We start from the raw sequence: 27,859 nt of genomic DNA on the forward strand, positions 1-27,859 counted from the left end.
GGCCATGAATGCTCACCTTTGTTCACGATCTTCCATGTACTTGTCACTGTGCTTTCCTCCACCTCTATTCCACTCCTCTTTCCCACTGCCATCAAGTACCTACCAGTGTCAGGAACTGAGTCAGACCTCTATATGCATATTCCCATTTCATTCTGGCAACAAGCCTTTTAGGTATATATTATCATTGTCACCATTTTACAGAGGAGAAAACTAAGGCTCAAAGAAAAGCATCAATAATTTGTTCAAGGACAAACAACAGCTCATTTAAAGTCAATTGCAGATCTACCAGATTCCAAAGCCCATGTTTTTCTCACTGCACTGAACTATGTCCATTTTTCTATCATTACTATGTTTTTTCTATCATGTCTATATTTTTTCATTAAACTCATTTGGTCCTTCTCTCCCTACCAAACTGTGTTTTAGCACCATGTCATTCTGGTTCACTAATATATCTCTAGTACTGAGCACCATGCCTGGCATCTAGCAGGTATTCAATATATAACCACTGAATAACAAGTAATGACTGATTGAAATCCGCTAAGGAATGTTCTCCACCAGTTCACACATCTCAATTTTTCTCACCTCACATCCTCACTGGGGCACTACTTCACATATTGTGCCCATATGAAGCTTGGTTTGGAGCTATAACTTGGGAGAATGTGTCAGACTAATTCCATTGATTCTTTCCCCACTTCCCTTATTATGGCCCAAGATAATTTTCAACCCACTGGATTTTCATGCCTAGTAAAACCTTTTCTCAGTCCCGGCATAGCCAGGAATGCAGCTGAGATGGCAGGAATCCCAGCCACCAATAAGACTGGGGTGAGGCTGTGTGAAGGCTGATTTGCTTCTACCCTCTCCAGCTTAAGAGGGCACAACACCGTGCCCCTCAGAGCTAGTCAGAGAAAATCAGGCTAACCAAATATACATTTTTGACCCATAGAATTTGGCCAAGAGCCCCCATTTTGTTTAATGACGCAGCACATCTCTTGGCACTTGATCACTAATAAGGACAGTACAGGCACTTGGCAGCACACGTTCTATCAAAAGGTTTTGACAACTGGAAAGCAAACAAAAGGACACTTTAAATGTAACATCACATCCACTCAGGCTGTCACTCAAGTGCCTACCAGTGATCTGACACCAAATCAATAGTATTATGGTTCATTGAAGTCAGATCAATGGCTTCACAAAGTTTCAAGCAGCAGCAGCACAATAGCAAATTTCATGTGTCCTGTATCTTATTACGGAGGAGGTAATCACTGTCTTCTCTCAGTGCCAAAGCCTCAGCGCACTGCTGTCTGAAGACTCTGGGACTCTAATAGAGATGACTGGGCACATCATGCCATTTTCTTCTTACCCACCTCCTCCAGCTATCTTGCCTCCTCTCGCTCCATCGTTCATGAAAGAAACCAGGAACTAGCTTGAAAAGGATTCCCCCATCCCCACACAAGAACCAGAGTCCATCTTAACAGACTCTCTGTGAGGAGCCACCACAAGAGTGTAAGTTCCCAGGAAAAAGACTACTTTTGAAGCTAGCTCTAGCTTGGAGGATTTAAAATGCCTCCTGGTCAACTTATTCTCTGTGTATTCAAGTTGACATGACCTTGAATAACTGTGAGAGGCTTATCTTTTCAACTAGCAGAAGACTCTCTCCCGAATTGCCACTTCCTGCTCTTTTCCACTTCTCCATGACCCTGAAAGCTAACTTTGGGGAGTGTCAATTTTCCAGAAGTTCCTACAGAGGAGTATAATCATTTGAGTAGCTTAATAGTAATTGTACAAATATAAATCCCCCAAAAAATTAAATGAGGAGGGAGCACAATCTCCAAATGCTCCCAATAAGTGGGAAACTTACTAGGAGCCTAGAAAGGTTGAAAGGCTCTAGTCACCGGGACAAGCAGCATTAGATGGGTGGGTCAGACAGGGGATAGAGCGATTTCAGGGCTCAAATGAATTTCTCCCTCATGCCAGAGGACCTACTGTACTCACCAACCTAGCCAAAGGCTTGCACATCAATGAGATGAAGATGAATTATTGAAAAGCTTCTGTATAAAATGCTGCCCTCTGCCATTTCCTACAAATCAAATTATTGAGAGAGATATTTGATTGTAAACATATTTAGAAAATGATTTCATTGTTGTTAAGTTGGTTTTGCTTGCTCCTCCACCCCTTAAATTTCATTTGCATTAAAGTGCTACAAAGTTAAAAAGGTCATACACACATACCCCCTCCCAACTGGGAGCTTGCACAACAGCCACAGATGTAAATAAATTCAATCAGCAAAAAATGAAAACCTATTATAAGCAATAGAAAACCCTTTAAATCATGCCTAACATCCTTAAACAGAATTGCCTCCTCCTCACCCAGGCCACTAACACATAGTTATCCTGACAACAAAAGGCTTTTTTTTTTAGATGGAGGGACCCAAATTCTATTTATAGTTTTCAAGCTGCAGACCAAATGGGGTTAACCAGGTTGCACTGTTAGTTCAAGGAAGATCTCAATTTCAATCACAGCACACTTTCAGGACCTACTGTCCCAGGAGGTAGAAGTAGAGCCCCACCTTGCTGGATCTCTAGGAGGCTGTACCCACAGGCACAAAAGCCCACTCAGTGAAGGCTGAGCAGATTCTGTTTCTTGCTGCCTTGGGCAGAACAGTAGTGGGAAAATGAAACATCAGATGACCCACAGACCAAATAGCTTTTGTTGAGGGACTTGCCTAATGGCATTCAACTAAGATGCCATTGCCCAAGGGAGCCTCTAAGCAATGCCTTTGGCTCTAAGCACTTGAAAAACAAAGAAATGAATATTGTGGACTTCCCTGCTAAGACATATGGCAACAAAGAGAAGCATCTAGTGGCAAGAGTGAAGGATGCATTAATTCAATATTCATTCAATTTTTCAACAACTCTGTATTGAGTTCCTGCTATATGCCCAGTATCAAATTTAAACCAGCATTGTGAAGTTCCATCAGCAAATTTACAGAGCCCTCACACTCAGTTTCCCCTTCGAACAATGACAGTAATGCAGGTGTGAGTCATTGAGGTATCATGGAATTTGATCTATTAGAAATGAGCCTCTAGATAATGTGAACTGGTAATTTATTCAACATATATTTATTGATTGCTCATGTTGTACAAATAATTGAACTAAAAAAGAAAAGAAGAATTGAACTAAGCACAGTGACCAATGGGAATGGGTGGGAGTAGGACACAAAGGAAAGGGAAGACATGGTTTCTCCTCTCAGGTTGGTTCAAATGACAGGGGGATATAGTCAGAGACAAAGTCTAGTATTAACTCATTTGGCTCTGTTTTAGCTGTAACTGAACAAGACCACTTTGTGTTTTAAATTCATTTATTCATTCACTCACCTGACATTATTTGAACACCTGTGTACTCAGCACAATGCTAGGCAACCAAGGAATATAGAAATAATGGCTTATAAATAACAGCAACCACTAATTAAAGGACTACTATATACCAGGCCCTGTGATAAATTTCCAGGTTCTTTTGCATCACTCTCACAAAATCACCGCAACTCAAGTGATCTGGTGTGTAATAATGTATGGAGGTTGTCTTAGGTACAAGGAAAAATACCATCCAATAGCTAATAGTGCCATTTCTGTAGCATAAGTGGATAAATAGCTCCCTGAGAAGTATGATCTTAGGAAAAATTATTATTTTACCAAACTTTATTATAATTGTGTTGTTATATTCATTGTAATGATAACAACATGTGGGACCATTTATTAATGTGCCAGATGCTCTACCAGAGACTTTCCATGCATTATCTTTTTCATTCTGCACAACTAACTCATGAGGTATTATTATCCCTATTTTACAAAGAAGGAAACTGAGGCACAAGGGGTAAAAAACTTGCCCAAGACTCTACAGTAAGAGGCAGAGTCACATTGGAACTCTCATCTGGCTGCATCCAGAGTTCTTTCCATTATCCTCACTTCAAGGTCCCTGACTTGTTTCCATTGTGTGGGGGAAAATGAGACACACCCAATAAACAGTTAAATGTAGGATTGTGGTCAAGTCATCTGACCACTGTTTCCTCATAAAAAATGGGGGTTATAAAACCCAACTTACCAAAATTGAAGGGTGATTTTGATAATCAAGTGAAACGGTTTGGAAACCTGTTTGTACAACATTTTGCAATTTATAAAGCAAACAAAAGAAGGAACGTATGCAGCAATCACTGTAAGGTTCAGCTATTCCAATAGCTAGATGCCTTGCTGGCCTACTTTTTGTGTTTTTCTTTACAAACCCTTTAGTAGAAAGACACCATACTCTAACCAAAAACAGGAGGCTTGGTACCTTAAACATCTGCTGTTCCCTCTGCCTGAAATGCTCTTTCCCTAGAGCATTCCATGCCTGCAATAGTAACTATGGAAACCCCTTAACTCACTGTTTTATTTTTCATGGTACTTATCACTACCTGAAATTATCTCATTTATTCCTTTGTTTATTATCTGTCAATCTCCACCCACTGGAATATATTCCCTTTGAGAGCAGCAACTTGCCTGTCTTTGTTCATTCCTGTATCCTCAGTTCCTTGAACAGGGCCAGGAACATAGAAGATGCTCAATAAATATTGCATCATAAATGTAATAGCAATACATGGCAATGAAAAAAGAGGCATGAAAAGGCTTTATAAAATGAGTAGGTCTGAGCATAAGAACTAGAAATTCAAAAGAGGGAGCAATTACTCTGAGCAAGAATAGACCAGTACAATATCAAATGGACATACACTTGAGTTCCTCTTTGGGAATGGGGAGCATTTGCATGTACGAAGGGCAGCCAGGAGGGCAGGATAGATGGCATCAGGAAAGGGTGAATATAAGAGTGAATATACCTTGTTCCAGCAACAGTGGTAAGCTCTGTCTGCTGAAGGTTGGTGGGATACAGAAGTTGGAAATGCACGTAGGTAAGTTGTGTGCAGATTATAGAGATCCTTGAGTGGCAGGTTAAGAAACTTGGCATTTAAGGAGACTTTTCCTAGGAAGAGCAATGAAAATGATAATAATAATATTAATAATAATAAAGAAAGTGAAATGGGGATTAGAAGGGGAACACACTCCGGTTTTATTTTCTTCCTGGTTATTATCACAGGCATGTGAGACTCTAGGAAAAGAGCATTTTAGGCAAAGGGAAGAGCAAATGTTAAGGCCCCAAGTCCCCTTTTCTTGGTTAGAATATGGTGTCTCACTATACACTATAAAGTGTTTAAGAGGAAAAATACACAGATAAAGCTGGCCAGGTATCAGTGAAATAGCTACTGTAAATCATAACACTTATACAGATGAACGTTTATAATGACAGCTACTTTTCTGTGGTAGACACAGAGGTTTCCCTACTAAATCCTGCTCCAAGGCCTTGCTAACCAGCTACAGGGAGTGATCAAAGCAGGGTTATAAGGCCCGACCATTTTGGACTAACAGGGGACTCTGGGGCCCTCAGATGGGCAATGGTCTTTCTTTATTTCCCTGAAGTGTTGGCCAAAGTTTTGCTGCCTTGCTGTAACTTGACATCTAACTTGACTTCTGCCCCTGCCTGATTCTGTTCCCTCTCCCTTCCTTTTACAGGAGTTGATCCCTAATAAACATCTTGCACCCCAAACTCTGTCTCCAGTTGCTTTACACTATAACAGACTCCTTTACATACTTTCCTCAAAGCTACCCTACAAGATAAGGATTTTTATCATCTTCACTGCATGAGAGAGGAAACTGAGGCTTAGAGAGGACAGGTAACTTAACCACATGTACACACTTAGGAAGAGTCATGTCTAGAGAAAGCAATTCTTGGCAGGAAAATTGTTCCCCCATTTATCATTCCCTTCCCCAGCCTATCTTCATGCATTTGATTACCAAAATTCATGTTGCCATTGGCGAAGACTCCTAACCCAAAATTACCTCTGTAAGATTCATAAGATCCAGAGAATTGTTACCACTGTTACTTTCTCAGAGTTACAAGTCAAATACATTCACCTTATGTAATTTTTCCATTTTGATTTAGGCTGGCTACGTCCCTCAGCAAACCAAGTTCCTAATACAATGATGAAATCCATCTTTAACACCCTTGAACTTTGTCATTTAACAAACCCTGGCCTGGAGGTACTGCATGTGCAACTCCTCATAAGGCAGCTAATTAACATTACCAGATGCAGAACGTGGAACCCTCTACTAGCAGAAGCTGCAACTTAGCAACCACTGCCAAATAAGGAAGAGACATTGCAGTCCCTCCCGGTGGACAGTATTATTTTCTCTCAATCAAGAATATCATAATTAACTGTACAGGTGTCACCAGAAAATTTCTGGAAAGAGGCCTATAAATTCAAGTGATGTGAAAGGTGCCAGAAATAATAATAGAATCATCTTGGATATATATTTAGAAATGCTGAGGATGTTCAAGGCTCGTGAGAAACAGCATATGTGTTAAAGTTTTAGGGATTGATAGTCCTACAGCAAGAACAATGTATGAAGCAAAGGAGGCTAGAGAAGCCCTAAAGTTGTTCTTGGTTATAACTTACCTCCAACAGTGGGTTTGTTGTTGTAGTGGTTTATAAAATGGAATTGAGTTTAGGTACAGCTAGTAGAAGCATTAACATGGTGTGGGAGGATTAGTAATTCTTGGCATAAGTTTACCTCACTCTTACTATATTAGGGATGAGGGTCCATTTTTTTCAGTCAAAATGCATATATTTCACTTTTTTGCTACAAGAGGTCAATGGAACATAAGATTCCTTTAATAAAACTTTAAGAAAATTTTGCTGAAACACAGCTCTTCTAAGATGTGAAGAATACCAGGTCGTATGAAAGGAAAGCTAGAGGAAGAGGAACACAGCCTGAAATTCTCTTGCCTACAGCATCACAGAATATGCTTCTGTTTCACATGGGACTATCCCCCAGGTGACTTCCACAGTTTCCCTAAGATGAATTAGACCACTTAATTAGTGTTCCAGTTACATCTTAAGCCTTTAAAACCTCAACAAAAGCTTAACCAGTATTGTGCATATAAGATATACATTAAAATTAAAAGGGCAAACTTTAATAAATTAGTTGCAAATAGCCCCCAAATGAGTTCCTTTGGAATGGGAACCTAGTCTCATTCATAATTGCATCTACCATAGAGATTAACATAATGCCTGGCACATAGTAGGGACTTGACTGAGTTTCATAAAATTGAATTGAAATGGAGTATAGACCAAGTTGAAAGGAACTAATGGAAACAATCCATTGTAAAGATATTTAACCAAGAAAGTTATATCCTGATTATACCTAGGGCACAAAGCTGTTCATCTCATGTGGCTCTCCTAATTTGAGAGCTAAGACTCCCATTTTTTCCTATTAATAGAAAGGGCAACTACTCTAAGCCTACTCTTCCTCCATCACAGGGATTCATATCAAAAGGTTCTTAATGCAAATTTTTCTAGAAAGCAGAAATCTGTTTTCCGTCAACAACTGACTCATTTTAAATGATCAAATTCTGTGTGTAGACCAGATTGGTTCAAGATGGCAGAGTAGAAGGATGTGCACTCACTCCCTCTTGTGAGAGCATCGGAATGACAACTAACTGCTGAACAGTCATTGATAGGAAGACACTGGAACTCACCAAAAAAGACAGCCCACATCCAAAGACAAAGGAGAAGCCACAATAAGATGGTAGGAGGGGGGCAATCACAATAAAATCAAATCCCATAACTGCTGGGTGGGTGACTCACAAAATGGAGAACAGTTATACCACAGAAGTCCACCCACTGGAGTGAAGGTTCTTAGCCCCACATCAGGCTTCCCAACCTGAGGGTCTGGCGATGGGAGGAGTAATTCATAGAGAATCCGACTTTGAAGGCTAGTGGGATCTGATTGCAGGACTTTGACAAGACTGGGAGAAACAGAGACTCCATTCTTGGAGGGCACACACAAAGGGACTTTGACAAGACTGGGAGAAACAGAGACTCCACTCTTGGAGGGCACACACAAAGTACTGTGCACATAAGGACCCGGGGGAATGAGCAGTGACCCCATAGGAGGCCAAACTAGCCCTACCTGCTAGTGTTGGTGGGTCTCCTGCAGAGGAGGGGGTGGCTGTGGTTCACCGCAGGGACAAGGACACTGGCAGCAGACGTTCTGGGAAGTACTCCCTGACGTGAGCCCTCTTGGAGTCCACCATTAGCTCCACCAAAGAGCCTGTAGCCTCTGGTGCTGGGTTGCCTCAGGCCAAACAACCAACAGGGAGGGAACTCAGTGGATTAAAGTTTTACTGAGTCTGCCCACCAGAGCAACACCCTGCTCTACCCGCCACCAGTCCCTCCCATCAGGAAGCTTAAACAAGCTTCTTAGATAGCCACATCCACGAGAGGGCAGACAGCAGAAGCAAGAAGAACTACAATCCTGCAGCCTGTGGAATGAAAACAACATTCACAGAAAGATAGACACAATGAAAGGGCAGAGGACTATGTACCAGATGAAGGAACAAGATAAAACCCCAGAAAAACAATTAAATGAAGTGGAGATAGGCAACATTCCAGAAAAAGAATTCAGAAAAATGAAAATGAAGATGATCCAGGACCCCAGAAAAAGAATGGAGACAAAGATCGAGAAGATGCAAGAAATGTTTAACAAAGACCTAGAAGAATTAAAGAAAACACATGTAGAAGACTTAAAGAACAAACAAACAGACATGAACAATACAATAACTGAAATGAAAAATACACTAGATGGAAAAAATAGCAGAATAACTGAGGCAGAAGAAAGGATAAGTGACCTGGAAGACAGGATGGTGGAATTCACTGCTGTGGAACAGAATAAAGAAAAAAGAATGAAAAGAAATGAAGACAGCCTAAGAGACCTCTGGGTCCCAGAAGGAGAAGAGAGAGAAAGGACCAGAGAAAATATTTGAAGAGATTATAGTTGAAAATTTCCCTAACATGGAAAAGGAAATAGCCACCCAAGTCCAGGAAGCAAAGAGAGTCCAAGGCAGGATAAACCCAAAGAGAAACACGCTGAGACACATAGTAATCACATTGACAAAAATCAAAGACAAAGAAAAATTATTAAAAGCAACAAGGGAAAAATGACAAATAATATACAAGGGAACTCCCATAAGGTTAACAGCTGATTTTTCAGCAGAAACTCTACAAGCCAGAAGGGAGTGGCACAACATATTTAAAGTTATGAAAGGGAAGAAACTACAACCAAGATTAATCTACCTGGCAAGGATCTCATTCAGATTCGACGGAGAAATCAAAAGCTTTACAGACAAGCAAAAGCTAAGAGAATTCAGCACCACCAAACCAGCTCTACAACAAATGCTAAAGTAACTTCTCTAAGTGGGAAACACAAGTGAAGAAAAGGACCTACAAAAACAAACCCAAAACAATTAAGAAAATGGTAATAGTAACATACATATTGATAGTTATCTTAAATGTGAATGGATTAAATGCTCCAACCAAAAGACACAGGCTCGCTGAATGGATACAAAAAAAAAAAGACCCATATATATGCTGTCTACAAGAGACCCACTTCAGACCTAGGGACACATACAGACTGAAAGTGAGGGGATGAAAAAGATATTCCATGCAAATGGAAATCAAAAGAAAGCTGGAGTAGCAATACTCATGTCAGGTAAAATAGAGTTTAAAATATAGAATATTACAAGAGACATGGGAAGTCACTACATAATGATCAAGGGATCTTTCCAAGAAGAAGATATAACAATTATAAATATATATGTACCCAACATAGGAGCACCTCAATACGTAAGGCAAATGTTAGCAGCTGTAAAAGAGGAAATCAACAGTAACACAATAATAGTAGGGACTTTAACACCTCACTTACACCAATGGACAGATCATCCAGACAGAAAATTAATAAAGGAAAACAAGCTTTAAATGACACAACAGACCAGATAGATTTAATTGATATTTATAGGACATTCCATCCAAAAACAGCAGATTACACCTTCTTCTCAACTGCACATGGAACATTCTCCAGTATAGATCAAACCTTGGGCCACAGATCAAGCCTCAGTTAATTTAAGAAAATTGAAATCATATCAATCAACTTTTCCTACCACAATGCTATGAGATCAGAAATAAATTACAGGAAAAAAAAACGTAAAAAACACAAACACATGGAGGCTAAACAATACATTACTAAATAACCAAGAGATCACTGAAGAAATCAAAGAGGAAATCAAAAAATGCCTAGAGACAAATGACAACGAAAAAACGATGATCCAAACCTATGGGATGCAGCAAAAGCTGTTCTAAGAGAGAAGTTTATAGCAATAAGATCCTACCTCAAGAAACAAGAAACATCTCAAATAAACAACCTAATATTACACCTAAAGCAATTAGAGAAAGAAGAACAAAAAACCCCCAAAGTTAGCAGAAGGAAAGAAATGATAAAGATCAGGTCAGAAATAAATGAAAAAGAAATGAAGGAAACGATACCAAAGATCAATAAAACTAAAAGCTGGTTCATTGAAGATAAACAAAACTGATAAACCTTTAGCCAGACTCATCAAGAAAAAGAGGGAGAGGACTCAAATCAATAAAATTAGAGAGGGGTTTCCCTGGTGGCTCAGTGGTGGAAAGTCCGCCTGCCGATGCAGGGCACACAGGTTCGTGCCCCAGTCCGGGAAGATCCCACATGCCGCGGAGCAGCTGGGCCCATGAACCGTGGCCGCTGAGCCTGCGCTCCGCAACGGGAGAGCCCACAGCAGTGAAAGGCCCGCCTACCACAAAAAAATAAAATAAAATAAAATAAAATTAGAGATGAAAAAGGAGAAGTTATAACAGACACTGAAGAAATACAAAGCATCTACAAACAACTCTATGCCAATAAAATGGACAACCTGGAAGAAATGGACACATTCTTAGAAAGGTATAACCTTCCAAGACTGAAGCAGGAAGAAATAGAAAATATGAACATACCAATCACAAGTAGTGAAATTGAAACTGTGATTAAAAACCTCCCAACAAACAAAAGTCCAGGACCAGATGGCTTCACAGGTGAATTCTATCAAACATTTAGAGAAGAGCTAACACCCATCCTTCTCAAACTCCTCCAAAAAACTTCAGAGGAAGAAACACTTCCAAAGTCATTCTACGAGGTCACCATCACCCTGACACCAAAACCAGACAAAGATGTCACAAAGAAAAAAAACTACAGGCCAATATCTCTGATGAACATAGATGCAAAAATCCTCAACAAAATACTAGCAAACAGAATCCAACAGCACATTAAAAGGATCATACACCATGATCAAGTGAGATTTATCCCAGGGATGCAAGGATTCTTCAATATACACAAATCAATCAATGTGATACACCGTATTTACAAACTGAAGAATAAAAACCATATGATCATCTCAATAGATGCAGAAAAAGCTTTTGACAAAATTCAACACCCATTTATGATATAAAAAAAAAACTCTCCAGAAAGTGGGCATAGAGGGAACCTACCTCAACATAATAAAGGCCATATATGACAAACCCACACCAAACATCATTCTCAATGGTGAAAAACTGAAAGCATTTCCTCTAAGATCAGGAACAAGGCAAGGATGTCCACTCTCACCACTCTTATTCAACATAGTTTTGGAAGTCCTAGCCACAGCAATCAGAGAAGAAAAAGAAATAAAAGGAACCCAAATGGGAAAAGAAGAAGTAAAGCTGTCACTGTTTGCAGATGACATGATACTATATGTAGATAATCCTAAATATGTCACCAGAAAGCTACTAGAGCTAATCGATGAATTTGGTAAAGTTGCAGGATACAAAAGTAATGCACAGAAATCCCTTGCATTTCTATACATTAACAATGAAAGATCAGAAAGAAAAATTAAGGAAACAGTCACATTCACCATTGCAACAAAAAGAATAAAATACTTAGGAATAAAACTACCTAAGGAGATAAAAGACCTGTACTCAGAAAACTATAAGACACTGATGAAAGAAATCAAAGATGACACAAACAAATGGAGAGATATACAACGTTCTTGGATTAGAAGGATCAATATTGTGAAAATGACTATACTATGCAAAGCAATCTACAAATTCAATGCAAACCCTATCAAATTAACAATGGCAGTTTTTACAGAACTAGAACAAAAAGTTTCACAATTTGTATGGAGACACAAAAGAACCCAAATAGCCAAAGCATCTTGAGGGAAAAAAACAGAGCTGGAAAAACCAGGCTCCCTGCCTTCAGACTATACTACAAAGCTACAGTAATCAAGACAATATGGTACTGGCACAAAAACAGAAATATAGATCAATGGAACAGGATAGAAAGTCCAGAGGTAAACCCATGCACCTATGGTCAACTAATCTATGACAAAGGAGGCAAGGATATACAATGGAGAAAAAGACAGTCCCTTCGATAAGTGGTGCTGGGAAAACTGAACAACTATATGTAGAAGAATGAAATTAGAACACTCCCTAACACCACACACAAAAATAAACTCAAATGGATTAAAGACCTAACTGTAAGGCCAGACACTATAAAACTCTTAGAGGAAGCCATAGGCAGAACACTGTGACATAAATCACAACAAGATCTTTTTTGACCCACCTCCTAGAGTAATGGAAATAAAAACAAAATAAACAAATGGGACCTAATGAAACTTCAAAGTTTTTGCACAGCCAAGGAAACCATAAACAAAATGAAAAGACAACCCTCAGAATGGGATAAAATATTTGCAAATGAATCAATGGACAAAGAACTAATCTCCAAAATATATAAACAGCTCATGCAGCTCAATATTAAAAAAACAAACAACCCAATCAAAAAATGGGCAGAAGACCTAAAAAGACATTTCTCCAAAGAAGACATACAGATGGCCAAGAGGCACATGAAAAACTGCTCATCGTCACTAATTATTAGAGAAATGCAAATTAAAACTACAATGAGGTATCACCTCACACCAGTCAGAATGGCCATCATCAGAAAATCTTCAAACAACAAATGCTGGAGAGGGTGTGGAGAAAAGAGAACCCTCTTGCAATGTTGATAGGAATGTAAATTGATTCAGCCACTATGGAGAACAGTATGGAGTTTCCTTAAAAAACTAAAAATAGAATTACCATATGACCCAGCAATCCCTCTACTGGGCATATACTCAGAGAAAACCATAATTCAAAAAGACACATGTACCCCAATGTTCATTGCAGCACTATTTACAATAGCCAGGTAATTCAAGCAACCTAAATGCCCATCGACAGACAAATGGATAAAGAAGATATGGTACATATATACAATGGAATATTACTCAGCCATAAAAATGAACGAAATTGGGTTATTTGTAGAGACGTGAATGGACCTAGAGTGTGTCATGGAGTGTGAAGTAAGTCAGAAAGAGAAAAACAAATATTGTATATTAACACATATTTGTGGAATCTAGAAAAATGGTACAGATGAACCGGTTTGCAGGGCAGAAATTGAGACACAGATGTAGAGAACAAACATATGGACACCAAGGGGGGAAAGCGGGGGGTGGGGGGGGTGGTGGTGGTGGGATGAATTGGAAGATTGGGATTGACATATATACACTAATATGTATAAAATAGATAACTAATAAGAACTTGCTGTATAAAAAAAGTAAAATAAAATACAAAAAGAACGATAAAAATATTCTGTGTATAGTCACATGGTCTAATACTGTTCAAGTAATTTTTCCTAAGCCAGAAATGGCTTTAGAAATTTTTATCATAAAGCAAACTGTTCTGCCAAACTCTTTTTTAAGAAAATGCAATTTATCAAAAATTGGTTACCAACAAATACCAGCAAGGTTGTCTCTCCAATCTTTCTTACTTTAATCTTGAGAACTCTGCTTTTACTGAAATGTTCACATGCCATAAATTTTACCTTGAAACATGTTTCATGACAACATAAATTTGCCCATCTGGATGCAGTAGAAAGAAAAAAACCCAAAGAACAAAAGGAGTTATTTCCTAAAAGGTGGCTCAATGAGACAGTAAAAAATTCTAATGTAGAGGAGGGTTTGCATATAATCGGGTGCTACTGATACCACTAAATATGTATTTCCTTTCTGCTGCACTTGCATGAATAATGAAAATCAAACTGTCTACACCAATGAAAAAGCTAAGTTTTACTAATGCAGACTTTCTTAAAGGTTTTATTATTGTAAAATAATGCACATGACTTAAAAAGTTGATGTACTCAATGCCTTAAATTGAAAAGTAAGTTCCCTTCCCTTACCATGTTTCAGATCACTATCAACATATACTAGTCCCACTCTCAACACTAACCATGGTTATCAATTTCCTAGGTGTACTTCCAGAAATATTCTATGCATATACAAGCATATGTGTAATAATTGAATTTTACACAAATAATATCGTACATATTGATTTAGAGCTTGCTTTTACAACTTAATATGTCTTGGATATCTTTCTCAATAAGAACATATATAGTATAGCATCTTTTTAGCAGCTGCATAGTATTCCATAACTTAAATGTACCATAATTGACTTAACTGGTCCCCTATTTACTGATATTTAGTTGTTTCTATTTTTTGCTATTACACATGATCATCTTTGTACATATTTCTTAGGCACATGTAAGAATTGTTGGATGAAAGGTAACATACGGGAATATAAAATGGTACAATTGCTTTGGAAAATAGTTTGGTAGTTCCTCAAAATATTAATCATAGAGTTACCATATGACTTAGCCATTCCACTCCTAGTTATATACCCAAGAGAAATGAAAACATATTTTTATGCAAAACCTTGTACACAAGTGTTCACAGTAGCGTTATTCATAATAGCCACAAACTGGAAACAACTCAAATGTCTATCAACAGATGAATGGATAAACAAATATGATATACCCATACAATTAAATGTTATTCAGCCATATAAAGAATAAAGTACTGATTCATACTAAAACATGGATGAACCTTGTAAGCATTACACTAAGTGAGAGCTCACAAAAGTTCACATCTTGTGTGATTTCATTTATACAAAATATCCACAATAGGCAAATTCATAGAGACAAGAAAATAGATTAGTGGTTGCCTGTTGTTGGGGAGAGGGAGGGATGGGGAGTGACTGCTATGGTATTAATTTTCTTTTTGAGTGATAAAAACGTTTTGAGATTAGATGGTGATGGCTACACAATCCTGTCAATATACTAAAAAACATTGAACTGTACACTTTAAATGGGTGAATTTTATGGTATGCTAATTATATCTTGATAAAACCGTTTTAAAAAGTAACATAAAGCCTTTCAAAGAAGGGCCAGTCTGGAACACATACACTCCACTGGAATATTTTTATCTTGGGATATTTCCCACATACCCCAGGGGAAAAAAAAACCTGCCTTTATATAATTTCTCTCACCAGACAGTTAAAATGTTTTTCCTCATTTCTGAAAGGAAACAACTGTGTTTAAATTAGATGGGAAAAAAATTAAATCAAAGATTAGCTTTCAGAGGCAAACTTAAATGTCTTTTTTTAATACAGTTTCTTTTGTTGTTTTTTCTAATTATAAAAGTAGCACATACACACTGTATGAAATTTGGAAAAGACATAAAAGCCTAAAAAGAAGAAAGTAAAGATTATCTGTCATCCCACCACCCAGAGATAATCATTGTTAACATTTAAGTGTATTTTCTTCTAGTCTTTTAATATAGTTTTGTTTACGAAATTGGGATTATACTTTGCATACACAGCTTCATCTTATTTTCTTATTTTAATATTATGATATTATGAGCATTTTCTCATTTCAAAATCATGATTTTTAATGGCTGCATAATTTTCTATTCTATGCTTATACCATAATTCATTTAACCAGCTTCCAACTTTTGAATATTTAGCTGCTTCCAATTTTTGCTGCCACAGTTTTTGTAGCTAAATCTTTTTTTAACATTTTCAATTATTTCCTTATGATAAATACCTAACAGTGAAAATGGTGGGTCAAAAGATATACACATATTAAAGTTTTTGGTATGTATTCTCAAATTACCCTTCAGAAAGTTCAGAGCAATGTATACCTCCATTAGCATTGTTTCTCCCTTAAGCTATCCAACATTGGCTATGACAATTTGTTTTTAATTTTTAATTGTTGTCAATGTGTTAGGTATTAATAGAGCATATGAGTTCACTGTCCTTTATATTATGTCTATTGGCCATTTTTATTTCATTTCTTTCTGTCTTTGTATGCATGGGTGTGTTCATCTCATTTGTTTTTTTGTCTGTTGTGATGTTTATATTTTTCTTATGAATCTATAAGAACTCTTTACATATGAATAACATCAAGTATTTGTCTATCACTTACACTTACCCATTAAAGGGCATTTCCGTACCTACAGTACTATTGTACTTCTCTAGAGTCTTTATGTCTTCATCAGGGCAGTTTTCCAAAATCCAAAGAGGAAAAAGGAGAGAAATTTTCCTTTTCCTTTATTTCCCCCATAAACTAAAAGATATAAGAAACCCACAAATGATCTTAATAATAAATGGACCACGTTATTAGAGAAATAATTCAGTCTCCCCTACGGATTCATTAATGGCCCCTATAAACACCTTTTCTCCCAAGTCTCTCTGGGCATCTAATGCCAGTTCTAAATCAACAGCCCTAGAGGCTGAGGGCCTGCCCAAACTTCTCTTTGAACCAGCAACTCAAACTGCAGCTTTCTTCACAGTGCCAGACATTTTAGCACTTGCTAGTACTTAAAGAGCAAAGCCTAGAGATTCTAATCACTAGGTCTAATCACAATGAAGGGAAAATTTTCACTGAAAAGTTAACAAAAGAAAACAATTAGCCAAATGGGATCCCATTCTCTTGACAGACTGATAATGAGGATTAGGCTGTGTTTCTAAAACCTGACTCCTGGATCACATCTATGAGCAAGGGGGGAAATCTCTCCTTACTATCCAAGAAAAAAGGGTCCTTGGGAACTTTATAGAATATGTGCAGTCTGAACTATGTACAGGCCTGGGGTAAGGAAGGACTTGGATTACTGATAATTTGCTATCATTTGAGGGGCACCTGAAGGCCCTGAGGTTCAAATAATCATTTTGTGCCCACAGATTAATGCCTGAAATACCACCATGAGTTTAGATGAACCATCTGGTGCTGAGTTCAAAAGCACTAGTCAGAGACACCTCACTGGAATTGAAGGGTATTTGGCTCCCTCTAAGTCAAAAGTATGAATGAGGCATGGTGGGGAGGAAGAGAGTAAGATATATAGAGTGCCTGAGGAAGCAAACACGTTTGGCCCATGAATCTGCTCAAGGCCATAACCGACAAGGGATAGCTGCAAATACACCCCATGTTGCTCTAATGGGTGCAAGTGAATAACAGTTCTTTTCTAGTAGACAAAAATCTTACCATTCCTAGTGCTCCCTTTGATCTAGATAAGACTCATCTTCACCCAAGGAAACAACAAAGTATCTACTATTGAGATGATCATGTGCCTTTTGTCTTTTGTTGCTGTGGTGTAACTCATTGATTGATTTGCATATGTTGAACCATCTTAGTGACCCTGAGATGAATCCAGCCTGATCATAGTGTGTGATCAATTTTATGTGTTGTTAGATTCAGTTTGCTAATATTTTTTTGAGGATTTTTGCATCTATAGTCGTCAAAGATATTGGCCTGTAGTTTTCTTTTTTGGTCATGTCTCAAAGTTTCTAGATTTCTCTTATATCTTCATAACAGAACTTCATCACATAATTCTGTCTATAGACTAGGAATAGTTCTAAATGTTTTACATGTATTAACTCATTTATATTTCAGAACCACACTATCAAGGTAGCTGCTATTATTATCTTAATTTTACAGATAAGGAAACCAAGGGGTAAAGAAGAGGCAGAACTGAGATTTGACCCAAATTTGGGAGACTGTAAAGTTTATATTTCAAACCATGTTTGGAAGCTTCTTGTCCATTGCCAAAAAGATAGTATTCATAGCAAAAAGTCATTGTCACTATTCCATTTCAGCCTTCATGTTATATTTTCAGTGTTCTTTTAGGAGTTCTTTAAATGTGGGGAAGCTTTTTGAGAAGGTTATAATGAGTAAGAGCACAGGCTGTAAAATCAGACAGACTTGGAATCATGTCCAAACTCTGCCACACACTAGCATTGTGAATTTCAGCAAGTTACTCAACATTGCTGAGCATCAATTTCTTCATCTGTAACTGATTTGATAATCATAATCTCTACTTCCTAGGGCGCTTGTGAAGATTACATGGGTTAATATTTATAAAAAGCTTACTACAGAACAGTACCTAGAACCTAGCAAGCACTCCAAAAATTTATCTTATACATATTATAAAGCTGGAGAAGAAGACGTTAGGGATGTTCTAGAGTTTAGCCCCAGTTTGAAATAATTCTGAAGGGCAAGAAAAATACACAGGCACTAGCTCCACCAAGGGCACCACCATTCAAGACGAAGCCTCCCCTTGAGCAAGGGGGCCAGGCAGCATTCCCCTACAGAGCCAGCCTCAAAAAAAGATAGCAGCAGTCAAAGCCCAACAGCACAGTTTGTGTGCTGATGGCAGTGGTGGGGAGCAGAATGTACAAACGGACAGTAACTCAGTCTTCTCAGTCATGCCTGAGGAGTCTTCCCTTCAACACCCAGGTACAAAGTTATCAGACATTCTTCACCTCCAATTTGTTTTTCTTATTCACCAGAAGTTTGTTTATCAAGCATGGGAAACTCAAGATGCAAGCCTTAGTTTCCTCATCTCCAGTGGATCAAGAGGAGATAGCCAAAATCATGTTTATATTCTCAGGCTAAAAAAATCAAATTAAATCATAGAGCAAAGGACCACAGATTGTAATATAATTGCCAAAGAAAATAGATCCAAGTAGTCTTGAGTTTAAGCATGGCTCTGTAACTTATAGGCTATGTGACCTTAGGCAAGTAACTTACCATTCTTAAGACTCATTTTCTGCAAAATCAAGGACAGCAGTTGTTGCTGCAACTAGTAAATGAAATGTTGCGCTTCAAAGTGCTTTGCAAACACTAACGGATATACAAGTGGTGGGTATGTTGATGTAGTCAAACATATGCCAAGAAAAATACTAAAAATCAAAATTACTGCAGGACAGGTTTTTGGTTGTTTTTTTTTTTTAAATACCATATATATGTGTTAGCATACGGTATTTGTTTTTCTCTTTCTGACTTACTTCACTCTGTATGACAGACTCTAGGTCCATACACCTCACTAAAAAAACTCACTGTCGTTTCTTTTTATGGCTGAGTAATATTCCATTGTATATATGTGCCACATCTTCTTTCTCCATTCATAAAAGATATACATTTTTTACAGCCCTCCTGAAACTTTTGTGTTTTTAATGTCATATTTTACATCTTCATGTTTATCCCTTAACTGTTTATTGTAGTTATAGTTGCTTTTACAATTTTTTGTCTTTTAATATTTGTACTGGCTCATTTAAGTGGTAGATCCTTAGTCCTTAGTATATATTTGCCTTTCTTTTTTGGATTTTCCATTTCCTATAGATGCTTACTTTTTTCCATTTAGAGAAGACCCTTTAACATTCCCTTTATGGTAGGTTTAGTATTGATGAACTCTTTTGGTTTTTGCTTTTCCAAGAAGTTTTTACCTCTCCTTGGATTCTAAATGACAGTCTTGCTGGGTAGTATCCTAGGTTTCAGGTTTTTCCCTTTCAGCACTTTGAATATATCACGCCACTCCCTTCTGACCTGCAAAATTTCTGCAGAAAAATCAGCTGATAACTGATTTCTTTCCTTCTGCTAACTTTGGGGTTTTTTTGTTCTTCTTTCTCTAATTGCTTTAGGTATAAGGGTAGGTTGTTTATTTCAGATGTTTCTTGGTTCTTGAGATAGGATTGTACTACTTTAAAATTCCCTCGTAGAACTGCTTTTGCTGCATCCCATAGGTTTTGGGTCATCGTGTTTTCATTGTCATTTGTGTCTAGGTATATTTTGATTTCCTCTTTGATTTCTTCAGTGATCTCTTGGTTATTAAGTAGTGTGTTGTTTAGCCTCCATGTGTTTGAATTTCTTACAGATTTTTTCCTGTAATTGATATCTAGTCTTATAGTATTGTGGTCAGAAAAGATACTTGATATGATTTCAATTTTCTTAATTTACCAAGGCTTGATTTGTGACCCAAGATATGATTTCTCCTGGAGAATGTTCTATGAGCACTTGAGAAGAAAGGGTATTCTGTTGTCTTTGGATGGAACGGCCTATAAATATCAATTAAGTCCATCTTGTTTAATGTATCATTTAAAGCTTGTGTTTCCTTATTTATTTTCATTTTGGATGATCTGTCCATTGGTGAAAGTGGGGTGTTAAAGTCCCCTACTATGATTGTGTTACTGTCGCTTTCCCCTTTTATGGCTGTTAGTATTTGCCTTATGTATTGAGGTGCTCCTATGTTGGGTGCATAAATATTTACAATTGTTATATCTTCTTCTTGGATCAATCCCTTGATCATTATGTAATGTCCTTCTTTGTCTCTTGTAATAGTCTTTGTTTTAAAGTCTATTTTGTCTGATATGAGAATTGCTACTCCAGCTTTCTTTTGATTTCCATTTACATGGAATATCTTTTTGCATCCCCACACTTTCATTCTATATGTGTCCCTAGGTCTGAAGTGGGTCTCCTGTAGATAGCATATATACAGGTCTTGTTTTTGTATCCATTCAGCCAATCTATGTCTTTTGGTTGGAGCATTTAATCCTGTTACATTTAAGATAATTATCGATATGTATGTTACTATTACCATTTTCTTAATTGTTTTTGGTTTGTTATTGTAGGTCTTTTCCTTCTCTTGTGTTTCCTGCCTAGAGAAGTTCCTTTAGCATTTGTTGTAAAGCCGGTTTGGTCGTACTGAATTCTCTTAGCTTTTGCTTGTCTGTAAAGGTTTTAATTTCTCCGTCAAATCTGAATGAGATCCTTGTTGGGTAGAGTAATCTTGGCTGTACGTTTTTCTCCTTCATCACTTTCAGTATGTCCTGCCAGTCCCTTCTGGCTTGCAGAGTTTCTGCTGAAAGATCAGCTGTTAACCTTATGGGGATTCCCTTATGTGTTACTTGTTGTTTTTCCCTTGCTGCTTTTAATATATTTTCTTTGTATTTAATTTTTGACAGTTTGATTAATATGTGTCTTGGCATGTTTCTCCTTGGATTTATCCTATATGGGACTCTCTGTGCTTCCTGGACTTGATTAACTATTTCCTTTCCCATATTAGGGAAGTTTTCAACTGTAATCTCTTCAAATATTTTCTCAGTCCCTTTCTTTTTCTCCTCTTCTTCTGAGACCCCTATAATTCAAATGTTTGTGCATTTAATATTGTCCCAGAGGTCTCTGAGGCTGTCCTCAGTTCTTTTTTCTTTATCCTGCTCTGTGGCAGTTATTTCCACTATTTTATCTTCCAGGTCACTTATCTGTTCTTCTGCCTCAGTTATTCTGCTATTGATTCCTTCTGGAGAATTTTTTATTTCATTTACTTTGTTGTTCATCATTGTTTGTTTGCTCTTTATTTCTTCTAGCTCCTTGTTAAATGTTTCTTGCATTTTCTGTATTCTATTTGCAAGATTTTGGATCATCTTTACTATCATTACTCTGAATTCTTTTTCAGGTAGACTGCCTATTTCCACTTCTTTTGTTTTGTCTGGTGGGTTTTTACCTTGCTTCTTCATCTGCTGTGTGTTTCTGTCTTCTCATTTTGCTTATCTTACTGTGTTTGGGGTCTTCTTTTCACAGGCTGCAGGTTCATAGTTCCCGTTGTTTTTGGTGTCTGCCCCCAGTGGCTAAAGTTGGTTCAGCGTGTTGTGTAGGCTCCTGGTAGAGGGGACTAGTGCCTGTGTTCTGGTGGATGAGGCTGGATCTTGTCTTCTGATGGGCAGGACAGCATCTGGTGGTGTGTTTTGGGGTGTCTGTGGCCTTATTATGATTTTAGGTATCCTCTCTTCTAATGTGTGGGGTTGTGTTCCTGTCTTGCTAGTTGTTTGGCATAGGGTGTCCAGCAATGTAGCTTGCGCGTTGTTGAGTGAAGCTGGGTCTTCACGTTGAGATGGATATCTTTGGGAGAGTTTTCACTGTTTGATATTACGTGGAGCTGGTAGGTCTCTGGTGGACCAATGTCCTGAACTCAGCTCTCCCACCTGTGAGGCACAGGCCTGACACCCAGCCAAGACCCTGTCAGCCACACAGCTGAGAAGAAAAGGGAGAAAAAAAGAAAGAAAGAAAGAAAATAAAAGGAAATAAAGTTATTAAAATAAAAAACTTTTTCAATTATTAAAAGTAAAAAAGTTAAAAATAAAAATAGTAAAAAAAGAAAGAGAGCAACTAAACTAAAAAACTATACCAAAAAAAACCATTAGACAGACAGAATCCTAGGACAAATGATTAAAGGAAACCTATACAGACAAAATCACACAAAGAAGCATACACATACACACTCACAAAAAGAGAAAAAGGAAAAAATATATCTACATATAAAAATAAATGGAAGAGAGCAACCAAATCAATAAACAGATCTAACAATGATAATAAACTCTAAATACTAAACTAAGATAAACATAAAACCTGAAACCAGTCCGTCACATACAACAAACCCCAAGTCTACTGTTGCTCCCAAAGTCCACTGCCTCAATTTTGGGATGATTAATTGTCTATTCAGGTATTCCACAGATGCAAGGTACATCAAGTTAATTGTGGAGCTTTAATTCAATGCTCCTGAGGCTGCTGGGAGTAATTTCCCTTTCTCTTCTTCGTTCGCACAGCTCCTGGGGTTCAACTTTGGATTTGGCCCTGCCTCTGAGTGTAGGTCACCTGAGGGCTTCTGTTCTTTGCTCAGACAGGACAGCGTTAAAGTAGCAGCTGATTAGGGGATCTGGCTCACTCAGGCAGGGGGGAAGGAGGGGTATGGAATGCGGGGTGGGCCTGCGGCGGCAGAGGCCAGCGTGATGTTGCAACAGCCTGAGGTGCACTGTGTGTTCTCACGGGGAGGTTTTCCCTGGATTGTGGGACCCTGGCAGTTGCACGCTGCACAGGCTCCCAGGAGGGGAGGTGTGGAGTGTGGCTTGTGCTTGCACACAGGCTTCTTGGTGGCTGCAGCAGCAGCCTTAGTGTTTCATGCCCGTCTCTCGTGTCGGCGCTGATAGCCACGGCTCACACCCATCTCTGGAGCTGGTTTAGGCGGTGCTCTGAATACCCTCTTCTCACGCACCCAGAAACAATGGTATCTTGTCTCTTACGCATTTCCAGACTTTTTCCCGGTCTCCCTCCCAGCTAGCTGTGGTGCACTAGCTCCCTTCAGGCCGTGTTCAAGCAGCCAACCCCACTCCTCTCCCTGGGATCTGAACTCCTAAGCCCGAGCCTCAGCTCCCAGCCCCCGCCCGCCCCAGCGGGTGAGCAGACAAGCCTCTCAGGCTGGTGAGTGCTGGTTGGCACCGATCCTCTGTGCAGGAATCTCTCCGCTTTGCCCTCTGCACCCCTGTTGCTGCGCTCTCCTCCGTGGCTCCGATGCTTCCCCCCCGCCCACTCCCCCGTCTCTGCCAGTGAAGGGGCTTCCTAGTGTGTGGAAATTTTTCCGCCTTCACAGCTCTCTCCCAGAGGTACAGGTCCCGTCCCTATTCTTTTGTCTCTGTTTTTTCTTTTTTCTTTTGCCCTACCCAGGTACGTGGGGCGTTTCTTTCTTTTTGGGAAGTCTGAGGTCTTCTGCCAGCGTTCAGTATGTGTTCTTCAAGAGTTGTTCTACATGTAGATGTATTTCTGATGTACTTCTGGGTAGGAAGGTGATATCCACGTCTTACTCCTCCTCTATCTTGAAGATCCCCCCTCACTGTCTTTTAAAAATATGTATGTTGCCAGGGTACTTCGAAATATTTCACCTTGCCTTATTCTCACTTCCTATATTTCTTGTCTCATCCATTCACACTTTCTCATCTCCCAATGGGAAGGAACATTAAAAGCTTTCAAATGCATTCTCTTACCTTACTCCTTTTTAATTTTTTAAGTTACTTAAGTAATACACAAATACATTCTCATCATAAAGTGTCAACAACGTATGTCTCAATTAAAAAATTCAGAATGTCAACCATACAGATGTATATAAACTTGAAAGCCTCTCTTCACCATCACTCTCCATACTATACCACTCTCCAGAGATAACTTCAATGGTAACAATTTTGTGTATGTCATTCCAGAATTTTTCCTATGCATGTGCAAACACAAGCATAAAATTTGGGTTGTTGTTTTTTTTCACAAAAATTTGATCATACTAGATATATTTTTATGCTACCTACTCTTTTCATCTAAAAATATGCCTTAGAGATCTCTTTATGTCAGTATAGATAGGTCTACCTCATTTTGTTTACAACTGTAGAATAGTACTTCATAGCAAGAAGGTACAATAATTTATTCAATATTTAATTTTTCAAATAAAGATGGACCATTAGGTTGTTTACAATCTTCCAGGACTGTAAACATCCTTCTATAAGTCTCCTTGTACAGATGTGCAAATGTTTCTATAAGTGAATATGCTGCAACAAAGTATATTTGCATTTTAAATTTGATATAATAGTGCCAAATTACCCAACAGAATAGATATATGGGTCTATATTCCCACCAATCGTATGTGAGACTATGTTTCCCTCATCCTAATCAACACAACATATTATCAATCTTTTTTAATGTTTTGCCAACATATTGGGCAAAAATTCTGATTTTAGTTTCATTTTTTAATTCTCCTGGTTACTAGTGAGAAAGAGCACCTTTTCATATGCTTATTGGCCATTAGTACTTCTTCAATGAATTACCTATTCATAGCTTTGCTCATATTTCTAATGAGTTGTTTGTCACTTTCATACTGATTTGTAGAGCAGTTGGTATGTTACGGATGTTAATAATTTGTTTTTTGCATATGTTGTAAATATATTTTCCAGTCTCAAACTCAAACAGTTACAAGGGCCAGGAAGGTAATGTGATTGTATGATGCTTACCAAGTGTAAAACACTAAGGAATAAGACAATAATGCCCAACTAAGGCTATTAACATTTTCCCCAAATATTTAAAGCTCCATGTAGGACAAAGTATTTGCATGTACAGTCCACCAGCTTGAGACCTAGCTTTCAGTGAGTTCATGTCGTTGATGAAATGTTCAAAGGTTTTTGTTTTTATTTTGCTTTTTAATTTATTGTGTGTTGTTGAATTTGTCAGTGCTTTCCATTGTGGCTTCTAGGTTTACTTTAGTATCTTGCTTATGAAGGCTTTATCCTCTTGTATTTTAGTCTAAGACTTATATAGATAATTTTATCTTCATTTCTTCAATCCATCTGGAATTCAGATTATAGTAGAAAAGTAACTGTATTAAATTTTAATTTTGTCCTCCAAAATCTTTTAAGAAACAGTCCATCATGTTCCACTGATTTTAAATGTCACATTTATCACATGCTAAATTCCAACTTTTAAAAATAGTCTATTTTTGAATTATATTCTATTAGTCTGATATTATATTCCTAAACTATATCCACACTGTTTTATTATAAATTTATGCAATATTTTGATATTGAGTAAGGAGAGTCATCATTCATTTTTCTCTTCTTTTCAAAATATCCTTGGCAATCCCTGCCCATTTTATTTTCCAAATGAATTTCAGTCAAGTTTCTTGTAGTATCCTTTTGTAATATTGTTTGAATTGCATTGAATTTATAGATTAATTTGAAGAATATTTACATCTTTCAGATTCTGTGCCTTCCAATCCAATGGCATTCTCCGTCATTTATTTTTATGCTATTATATCATTTGGTAACCTTTAATAGATATCATCATGTAAAATTATTACATGTTTCATTAGGTTTATTCTGAACTATTTTATAGTCTTGTTGCTAGTGTGAATTAGACCCTTCATACATGATATTTTCTAATTGGTTTTTACTGGAAAGATATTAATGTTTGTATATTGATTTAGTCTAGCCACTGTGCTAAATTCTCTTATTAGTTCTAAGAGTTTGCCAGTTGATTCTTATGGATTTTCTAGATATATAATTTTATCATCAGTGATTAATAACAGTTCATTCCATTCTTTCTAATATTAGTACTTTCTAATTATCTTTCTTTCCTTTCTCTGCTCCTCCTCCTCCTTCTCATTCTTCTTCAAATTGTATTGGCTAGATCCCCCAGAATAATGTTGGATAGTAGGGTTGAAAGCAAGCAACTCTGGCTTCTTCCTGACTTTAATAAGAATGTGTAAAATATTTCATTATTAAGTATCATATGCGCTATATATTTCTAGTAGAAACCCTTTAAGAAAGTTAAGGAAGTCTCCTTCTTTCCCTAGGTTAAGAGTTGTTTTTCTTAAATCTAGACTAAGTATTGAATTTTATCTAAAGCTTTTCTAGCACCTGTTACAATTACGTTTTTCTTTTAATATGTTAATGTTGTAAAGTACGTTTATAGAGATGGCAATGCTGAACTATTCTTACCTTCCCAGAGTAAAATTTACTTCGTAATGATGTTTTCTTATTTTAATACACTGCAGCATTTAATTTGGTAATACTTCATTTGGGATTTTTGTATCTGTGTTCATAAGTGAAATTGACCTATGTCATCACTCTTTACTTGAATAACTTCTTCATATCAAATTCTTTCTTTAAATAAGTCCCTGGCCCAAGTAGTTCTTTCGACCAACCTTGAGAAGTGTGTCTTCTGAGCCCGGAGGTGAAATACCCAAGTCATATTTTGTCCATCCAAGGGATTCCTATGACATCAGAGAAGGGAACAGTTGTTCTGAACTAGAAGGATCCCAGTAAATTATGTCCAGTTTTTCCTTCCAGGCTATTCCAGTAGTCAGTATCCTTAGGGGAAAACAAAGGATGTATATGGTTACCTGCTGTTGCAGCAACATTACAAATGTTAAAGACTTCAATTCCACTCCCATATGGCTTATCCTGACCCATCTCAGCCATACAGAATAAATAAAAATAATTTCTGAATGCTTAATACATGTCAGGTACTCCTTAAATCCTCAATGCAAACCCCCATTTTACAGATAAGGAAACTTAGAGACAAAGAGATTAATTTCCCAAGATTATAGGACTAACAGGTAGCAAAGCCAGATTTCTAATTCCTATCAGTATGATTAAAAAGCTTCTGCTATTAACCAGTATACTGCCTTCCAACAACACAATGAGAGCCATCATGATCTGGAAAGATCCACAACATAGTTTACCTGCACTCTTGCAGCTTCTTCTCAAAGCTGGGTCCAGGCAAATTCAACTATTTTGCTTGGGAATGGTAACTGCTATTGATTGAGGCCAGCTTTGAGTGGTAGAAATACTACATTGAGAAGATCAGCAACTCAATTATCACTTCCCAGCTGTAGGACCTTGAATAAATTACTTAAACTCCCTGAAAACCAGTTTCTCAACCTGTGAAATAAGAAAAATAATAGTGCCTAGTTCATGAGGGTTTGTGAGCATTAAATAAGGCAATACATATAAAGCAGTTACCAAAGTCCTTGGCTCTTAAGTGTTCAAAAATGTTCACAGTTGCTATCCTTATACCAGACATCAGAAAGACATTCTGCTACCACAGACTATCCTGCTTCCTGATCTCTGGCCACTGCCTCCAGTTCATGCTCTAATTCTAAAAAGTACTCCTTAAAACTCTCCACATCTTAATACACCTATCTAATTGTCCAACGGGCTGAACTAAAAAACAAAAAATAAAAAAAATCAGCTTTAAAAAAAGTTTGCTGCATTTGAGGGACCCTCACTTCAAATTTTAGCAAAGCCTTAGCAAAGTTTTAATTTCAAGAAAAAAGAAATCACATAAGAATCAAAGCAAAAAATATGGGCTAATTTCAAAAGACCAAA

This window comes from Orcinus orca, chromosome X, assembly GCF_937001465.1.
Source record: "Orcinus orca chromosome X, mOrcOrc1.1, whole genome shotgun sequence".
In the NCBI taxonomy this organism is placed as follows: Eukaryota; Metazoa; Chordata; class Mammalia; order Artiodactyla; family Delphinidae; genus Orcinus; species Orcinus orca.